This window comes from Ictidomys tridecemlineatus, chromosome 7 (genome assembly GCF_052094955.1).
Source record: "Ictidomys tridecemlineatus isolate mIctTri1 chromosome 7, mIctTri1.hap1, whole genome shotgun sequence".
In the NCBI taxonomy this organism is placed as follows: domain Eukaryota; kingdom Metazoa; phylum Chordata; class Mammalia; order Rodentia; family Sciuridae; genus Ictidomys; species Ictidomys tridecemlineatus.
Window position 1 is genome coordinate 71,662,000 of NC_135483.1, and position 9,984 is coordinate 71,671,983.

Sequence of the window (9,984 nt, forward strand, 5' to 3'; positions counted from 1 at the left end):
TTTACTTTTACTGAATCTTTTTATTGTATTTTTCCAGGAGTTGACTCATTTCATTTAAGTTATCAAATTTTTGGCTTAGTTGTTCATGGTATAATCTTATGATCTTTTTTATTTCTGTAAGGTCTGTTGTGATGTCTCCTATTGCATTTCTGTGCTTAGTAATTTGGTTCTTGGAATTTTTTGGTGGGGGAGATAAAGAGTTAGTTAATAGTTTCTCAATTTGGTTGATTTTTTTCAAAGAATAAAAATTTTATTATTTATTTGTTGATTCTATTAATTACTTTCCTTTTTCCTATTTTATTTATTTTCACTTTAATCTTACTTCTTTTCTATTGTTTGTCTTGGCTTTAGTTTATTTTTTCTTGTTATTAAAGTAGAATTTAGGTTACTGACTTGGATCTTTTTTGTTTATGGAAATAAGCATTTATACCTATAAGTTTTCATCTTAGAAATACTTTAGCTTGTATGTACTTAGTTTTTATATGTTATGCTTACATTTTCCAATAACCTCCAATTATTTTTTAATTACCCTTATGTGACTCATTGTTTCTTTAGGGATGTGTAAGTTTTCCTACACTTGTGCATTTACCAAAACTCCTCTTGCTATTTATTTTTTATTTCAGGCTAATTTTGATCTCTGTATCTCTGCTTTGAGACTAAAGGTGGGAACAGAGGATCACTTCTCCCAGAGTGACTCCCTCATAAGTATAGTGTTCTAGGGGGGACTTGTTATGGTTTAGATGTGGTGTCCCCCCAAATCTCACAGGTTCAGAGAAGAAATGATTGGGCTGTGAAAGCCTTAACCCAATCAGTGATTTAATCCCCTGATAGGGATTAACTGAGTGGTAACTGAAGTAGCAGGGTATGGCTGGAGGAGGTGGAAGCTGGGGTGTAGCTTTGGGGTATATATTTGTATCTGACAAGAGCTCGCTCTCTCTCTCTCTCTCTCTCTCTCTCTCTCTCTCTCTCTCTCTCCTTCTTGGTAACCATGATGTGAGCTGCTTCCTTCTGCCACCCTGTCCGCCATGATGTTCAGCATCACCTCCAACCCTGAGGAATGAAACCCGCCTTCTATGGACCAAGACCTGTGTGTTACTGTGAGCCCTCAAATAAATTTCTTATTCCTCTATAGTTGTTCTGGTCAGATCCTTTAGTCACAGCAGTGAAAAAGCTGACTAAAATAAGGCTCTTAGTCCTTGGTCTTATTAATTTATATTTCCTAGCATATGTCTGACCTATATGTAAGTTGAGGATAAGGTGATCAGGATCGAGTGATCTTAGCCTTCTGTGTTTAGGGTAAAACTTCTGTCCTATGAGCTGGGATGGGATGAAAGATAGTAACTCAGACCTCTAGGATGTGATAATCTGAAAAAAAGTTTCCATGTCAGGTATCTCAGGGGGAAGGATCAGGAACGATGGTGGACTTCATTTCTCAAGGAGAAAATGTAGCCCTAGAGTACAAAGAGTCTGGAGGGAGCAGTGTTTCTCAGCCACACATGGCTGTGGAAGATTTTCTATGACACTAAGCTAAGAGGGCATAGAGGAAAACATCATGGCTCAAATGTTACAGACTCTTGCTCTTCTTATTTCAATTCTGTAGATTTTCTTAAATCAATGTTTCCCTACTGGATGGATGTCCTTAGAGTTATTTCTAGATAATTCACATATAATTTTACAAATTTTCTAGTTATTGCTGTTTTGCTGGGGAGAGTGTCTGTGGAGCATTCCTTCCCACCATTCTGAAAGCCACCCTGGGCTCCCTGTAAAATGCATTTGCATTTATGTCGTGACTCTGTGCCTGTGTGTTGGTCTTTTCTGTTAGACTATGAGGTCTATATTCTGTTAGACTATGAGGACTCTATATTATTCTTTGCTATATTTCCAACATCCAGTGCAATTCCACATGTGGTATAGATGTTGAATAAATGTTTGCTGAGTAAATTCAACTGTAAACATTTTTGGAATCTATGGCAGTATTGGGGGAAGATCATACTTTGAACGAAAGAAGGAAAAGTTGTCAGTTTCTTGAAATCTAATGGTGAATTTTTGTTCAGTCTGAAAATCCTATTGAGCTTACTTTATGTTTTCTGTGGCTTGGATATCAAAACTCTCAAATTAATTTGAACTGTCTGAGCGATTGTAAGAATGCCTGTCTGCCCTGAAAACTTAAGAGAGGAAGGAAGAACATACACAAATATCATTCCATAAATCAAGAAAGGGAGACATACCTTAAATCAACAAGATGCCCTGATACACAGCTTCAACCATTTTTTGTCCTCCAAAGATGCTCAAGGTGTGGAATAAACTAAAAATTTGATAAGAAACAAGTTTTCCTTCTTTAATAATTGCAAAATTAGGAACAAATTCTACCAAAAAGGTAAAGATGGTAATTTTTTATATGGTAGACATCACTCTAAGGGAAGTTGTCCAACTGAAAACATATCCCTCCTTTAAAGGAATACCCTCAATACAAAGGTGTATACCCCTGGTATCCATACCCTCCTGGTCACTGTCCTATAGTGGGGACAGGCAGATTCTTTTTTGAAGAAATTAAAACTGAGAATACAAAGACAAAGTGTGAAAGGCATTGCCACAGGGTCCTATCCGTGTAGTGCTCTATGAGAAACTCCACAACCTTGCCCCCAGTTCCCTACTGAGATATGGTATTCTCCCAATAAATTACTGGTGTGGCTTTATGAAGCCAGTCATATTCACTCATTAGCATCTGTTAAAGCATCTTTATTTAGGTGTAGTTGATATACAAAGTACAGCACATATTTGACATTTACAATATGTAAGTCTGAATCTATGCAAACACTACGACCAAGATACTAGACATAACTCTATGTTCTCTTATTTTCAGTTGGTTTGTTGTGTGGTCGGTTGGTTTTTGTGGAAAGGACATTTCACATGAGATCTACCCTCTTAACAAACTCTGAACAGGCCAGTGTCACAGTGTTAACTGTATACACTAGGTTCACCAGCATTTTTCACATTATCTTTCTGCTTCTGCTCTGTGCTCACTAGTGGCCTCTAGTGGCTAAAATTGGCTGTATTCTTTTGCCACCAAAAACACAGCCACAGAGAGTTTGTGTCTTAGAAAAATAGTTGAGGCCACAAAAAAAAAAAAAAAATGTTCTTTGAAATCTGTCTTCAGGATTCATCCTGTCGCCAGGACTTCAAACATCGACAGAGAGTGAACCAAGGGAGATGGGCTAGATGATGTGGCCTAAGGACAGTTGGTCAGGTGTCTAATGGCCATAGAACAATAAAGACTCAACAACGAGTTCATGTGCTGAGAACCAGGGGGCAGAGCATGTGAGGGGCTGTCACATGGATTGCCCATGTCTGTATTTGTTATTGTTATTGCTTTCCATTCTGCTTATCCCCCCTAGTCACCTCATGTTGTCCTTATTTCTAATTATCTTTAAAGGCTGAATGAAAAGGCTTAGTTGTCAGATTTGAGTTAAATCCCATTCCCACTTTCTAACTGTGAGGTCTTGGGAAAGACATGTGATGTGGCTTCATTGAACTCTGGTCTCCTTATCTGAAAATAAGAATACCTGTTTCAAAGGATGATTGCAAAGATTAAGTAAGATCTTGACAAAGAAATCACAAAGACAACTTATACATAAAACTTTATTTTTGAAAATAATTAATATATTTGGCTTCTAGAGACAAATGAATTTATAACTATGAACTTAAACAACAATAATGCAAGCTTGAACTGTGTTAAAGTGGTGGTTTACTCCCAGTATACGGGACTTTTTATCTCAGATTACTTATGGGACATAAATTATGCATTTGAAACAATGATTGAAACAATATGTTCTAGTATCCCAGCTTTATTTCCAAATATGTATTTGCATATCCTAGCTTTGGGAGGAATTCTGTGATGATTATTAAGTCTTGTATCAAGTACATGTGGAAATTATGCTAAGACAATAAGCCAGTCCAGCTTTATTTACGGGAACATAATCAGAACTTTTGCTCTCCCTAGAAAACCCAAAAGCACATTGACTTTATTAAGTGAAAAAAAGGGGTAATTATGTTCATATTTCTCCAGTTCATGAGCTTCTCTAGGTACAGCCCACAGTGTTTTATATTTTTATTTCCATTATTTAGCAGGGGTGCCTATTAAATATATGTTTACTGAATGAAAAATGAAAGGAAAGAAAGACTGAAAAAAAAAAACAGAAAAAGCTTTCTTAGATCATCTTCACCTTCTTAAATACTTCATCCATGATTTTGGTCACTTCATTCCAACCCCAAAACTGCATCACAACTTTTCCATCCTATGTGAATTCTCTCAGTGTCCAGCTTGGTTAATGTTTATAATGGTAGTATGGGTGCCCATGAACTATTTAATTAAATTACTTTGTGGATAGAATTTCCCTGTAATATTTATTTACTTTAGAGAAAAACATAATAATAAACATAATAATAACTCAAAAGAAGTTGTTAGTGTGAGGATCTCCAATTTTAATAGGATGTCGGGAACCTATTTCCTAAATGGGGATTCCTGCCGACTACCGTCCTATCCCTCCTGCCTGACTGTGGTGAGCCATCACACCCAGTTAGAGCCCTATTAACAGAGTAGTCATACCAGGAAGGAAGTAATTGAACAGAATACATTTGGAAAAGCCATTAAGTTCTTCATCACAAATTATTCATTCCCATTTAATTGAATCTTAGTCTTTCTTTGTTCTTCCTCTTTCAGACCATATATTTTTCCAACCTACGGCTGCAACCTATGGATTGATTTTCCTCTCTCTTTTAGCTTTATAAATTAGTCATATCCTGGATATAAAATGGTCTTCTTTTCAGAAAATAGCTACAATAAACAGTTCTGATAAATCAGTTGAGGCTTTGGTCCAGATTTTAAATAATTCATGAGTTTTCCTGACTTACATGAAGCTACAATGACTGAATGCATGGGCATCTCTTGAGAACTGTATCTCTCTAGTAGTTTTGCACTACACACACACACATATACACACACATATGTATGTATACGTGGCTTGGAAACTAAGCATGATAAATAGTATGATAGAGGCTGTTATTACAGTAATAGGTTGAGAAAATGTTTGCCATTCTAGAAAACATAATGCCACTTTGTAGAGTTTCAAGGTTAATCACTTTCTGTTAAAATTTTTTGGTAGTTTCTTCTTTGAGTATTATAGTTTGTTTTATATTATCTTAAATGTGGATTATCAATGATTTCCAAAATGTATCCATATGTTTTCTGACACTATCCTTTCCAAATTTCAAATATTTTTTTCCTGCTTCGCTGTATATGAAGAACTCTATAATGTTTTGTCAAATGTTTATTTCCCCTTAAATAGAGCTTTTAGGAACAAGATGCTATTTAATTTTCATGTAAAAGGAAGTGAAGAGTTTTTACTGTTATGTAGCAGAAAGACAAGATGACTTTTAACTTACTCTATGGAAATAAATACATCCATAATCATTATTACTATTTTTGCAACATTATCAGTATCCTAAAATCATATACTAACAGTTTAGGGGGACATCAAGTATTGACTTATTCAGTCTTCATTATGGCATCATAATTGGGTTTTTGTTCCAAAACAAAAGAATTGTTTCCTAGGAACATATTTATTACAGTCCTATAAACCCAGATTGACTACACAAATAATAAGAAGTAGAAACAGAATAAAAATTGCAAAAGAATTGAAATGAAGTAAAAAAAAAAAAAAACCTACTTCTGAAACACTCTATCCAGTTTAGATAGAAGCAGATCATTTCTGATAATATGAGGTTATCCCAGAGGCAGAAAAGAATAGAAAAAAAGTTTTTAACTATTTCCATGAGGACAAAATTATTCTAATGTTAACATCAAACAAAAATTGCATAAAATGAACCATATCTGTAAAAATCCAAATAAAATGTTCAACCACTAAGCATTGCTTTATTTTAATAAAACTAAACAATGCAAGGATGGCTCAACTAAGTGGGATCTATTAATATCAATTGTTGTATTATTAAATTAAATGAGAAAAAATATGATTATTTGGTAAATGTGAAAGAAATCATTTGGTTAAATTCACCATCATTTTCTAAAGGAAAAAAGTCCTTGCTAAAAAATAGAAACTCTTTTTTATAAATGAGTTAAATATATTTACGTAAACCATATAAAAATAATAATCAATGGACAAATATAAAAAGATTATCATTATGCTTATGGACAGAACAAGAAAATCTATTACATTCTTATTTTTTTTCTTAGGTGTTATCAACACATCAAGACTTAAGAAAAAAACATGGGGGGAAATAGCAAATTCTCACTATTAACCTGCATAATCTAAAAACCTATTAAAATATATTTTAAGATTGTTATATTGACTGTTAATAAAATGATAAATTTTCTATATATCAATATTAAGATGTAATAAAAGTCAATTTTCTAACTGTAAAAGAAAAATAAGACCAAAAATTTTCTTGGCAAAAATTTAAGAATTAGTCAAGGTCATTTTAGAGAACAATATAAAGTTTTATTTTAAAAAGTAATATATATTCAAAAATATATATTCAATTTAAAAGACATCAATTTTTTCAGATTAGTCTTACTTATTTAATTACAGTTATAAACCTCTAAAGAATTTTCTTAATGGAATTTGGTGTGTTTTATTTAAGGTTTTCTGAAGACAAAAATTTGTGAATATTACAATGAATATTTTTAAAATGAATATAAACATACTTAAAATTTCATTAAGGGTATATATTATTGAGATAGATCAAAATTCAGTGGGAAACAGTAGAAAATGAAGAAATAAAGATTCATATAACTGTGCAGTAGAGGTTTATGCATTTGATACCCTTACCTGTCACGAGTCATCCCTGAGCTGTGCTCGAGAGCTATGCCCATCTAACCTATGAGGGGACTGGTCTGGCACTGCACACTGATTGATCTGTGGGAGGCATGTGTGCCTCTCCTCTCTCTCTGCCTGTGATCCCACACAGCACCTGAGATGGGTGTGACTAGTCAAGATGTCAATCAATCTGCTGACCACAATACATCACCAAATAAGACTCCACCTTTGAAACCCTATTCCCTGCCTTATTTGGTAAAGAATATTCCATGGAACCTCATTTATGTGTGTCACCCTATAAAACAAAGAGAACCTGGGTGCATGCTTTTTTTTTTTTCCAGCGCTGCCCAGCGTGGACTGACTCTTGGGGTCACCTCACTGAGAAGTCCTGTCCTTGACCTGAGAAACTCACTTTCATGAGTTGCATGTTTTCTCTGCCATTTTCTTAGTTATTGCTGCATCCAGCCCCTTTGAACCCAGCACACCTGGCCAGCCCAGCCAGCTGGCCACACTTGCCATTTTAAATCATGAAGAAAAGATTAAATATTCAAAAAATGTCTAACAAACACACATGCTTTGGGGGAAAACAAACTTAGCGATGTTAGACAGTACACACACAAAAATAAAGCCCAGATAAAATAATGAGTAAATATAAAATATCAGATTGGAAATCTCATAACTTAGGAGTAGGAATTTAAGATATAAAAAAATTACTCAGTTTGGAAATGGCTAAAAGTTTTTACTATATCTCACAAGATATTTTGAATGAAATTAAAAGCCAGTGAACTTTTTAAATATATTTGTTGATCCACTGAATGTCTTCTTCCATGAAGTGTCTGTTCAGTTCTTAGCCCATTTAAATATTGATTGGGTTATTTGGTTTTTTGGTGTTAAATTTTTTGAGTTCTGTATATTTCCTGGAGATTAATGCTCTGAGGTGCAGGTGATAAATATTTTCTCCCATTTTATCTCTCTTAACATTCTTGATTGTTTCCTTTGCTGTGAAGAAGTATTTTAGTTTGATTCCATCCCACTTATTGATTCTTGATTTATTTTCTTGTGCTTTAGGAGTCTTGTTAAGGAAGTCAGTTCCTAAGCCGATATAATGCAGATTTGGGCCTGCTTTTTCTTCTATTAGAGAAATGCAGATTAAAACTATACTGAGATTTCATCTCACTCCAGTCAGAATGGCAATTATCAAGAATACAACCAACAATGAATGTTGGTGAGGATGTGAAAAATGTGCACTCATACATCACTGGTGGGACTGAAAATTAGTTCAATCACTATTGTAAACAGTATGGAGATCCTCAGAAAGTATGGAATAGAGCCACCATTTGACCCAGCTATCCCACTCCTTGATTTATACCCAAAGGACTTAAAATCATCATACCACAGTGATACAGCCATGCCAATATTTATAGCAGCTCTATTTATATTAGCTAAACTGTGGAACACCCTAGGTACCCTTGTACAGATGAATGGGTAAAGAAAATGTGGTATACATACAAAATGAAATATTACTCAGTCATAAAGAAAAATGAAATCATGGTATTTGCCAGTAAATGGATGGAGTGGTAGAATATCATACTAAGTGAAATAAGCCAATCCCAAAGAACCAAAGGCCTAATGTTTTCTCTGATATGTGGAGGTTAATTAACAATAAGTTGGGGGTGGGCTAGGGAAGAATAGAGGTACTTTGGATTAGATAGAGAGGAATAAAGGGAGAGGAGGGAGTGTGGGGGTAGGAAAGATAGTAGAATAAATGAGACATTATTACCCTACATGCATATATGATTACATGACTGGTGTAATTCTACATCATGTACAACCAGAAGAATGAGACGTTATACTACATTTATGATGTGTCAAAATGCATTCTACTGTTGTATATAACTAATTAGAACAAATTAAAAAGTCAAATAAAAAAGTCAATGAACTTAAAGAATATATTTCACATATATATATATATATATATATATATATATATATATACATACACACATACATAGTGTCAGGCAGCAGGAATTCATTCTGAGAAATCCATTGCAGGTGATTTTGTCACTGTGTGAACATCATAGAGTGAACTTAAACCCAGATGAAACAGGTTAATCACTAGACGTGGCTATGATGCAATCAAGGGACACAGTAAACACACGCTGTGTGGTGCTGTACAGCACCACCAGCTGGAAAACTTACTTTTTTAAAATTTATAAGTATAAGGAAATCACCAAACCTTTATTCTTATAAGTAGGTGTACAGGCTAAAATAACAAAAGCAGCACATAGTAAATGTATAATCAGTAACATAGTTATTTATCATCATTATCAAGTATTACATACTGTACCTAATTGTACATATGAATGGCAGTACAGGCTTATGTCAATATCACTACAAACTCGGGACTTGCTGGATACAATGGCTCAGACCTGTAATCCCAGTAGCTCAGGAGGCTGAGGCAGGAGGATCACAAGTTCAAAGCCAATCTCAGAAAAAGCAAGGCGATAGGCAACTCAGTGAGATCCTGTCTCAAAATAAAATACAAAATAGGACTGGGGATGTGCCTTGGTGTTCGAGTGCCCTTGAGTTCAATTCCCGGTCCCCCTATCCCAAGAAAATGGAAGAATGAGATAGATGCTTACTTTTGACTTGGAATCGTTTGTAGCATATAAACATTGATGTGAGAAAGATAATTTGCAGAAAGTAAATGTAGAGTGAACCACATAGTTAGAGGGGGGAAAAAAGCAAAGCTAGGAATATGTATATGTTTAACGTAAATGAAAGAATATATTGAAAGTTGGCACATCAAAGTGTTCCTGGGGAGAGGTTCCAGATGCAGTGGGACATCAAAAGAGAGAGCGGCTTTTTAAAAATTTTTTAATATTTCCCTATTATTTACATCTCTACAATGAGATGTATTCCTTTGGAGAAAAAAATAAAAATGGAAAGGCAATCAAACTCTTTTCCAGATAAGATGTTCTCAATATTTTTGGAATCTCCTGAGGGAAAATGGTCAAAGCATGCTTTTAAAGTACTGATCCACAAGAAAGAGAGGAAGTAGAAAAGCATTCAAATAGGAATTTATGAAAAGATTTAATAAAAGTCAAATCACTAGTTAGAGTCTGTATAGTGGAGGACAGTGAGAACTAAG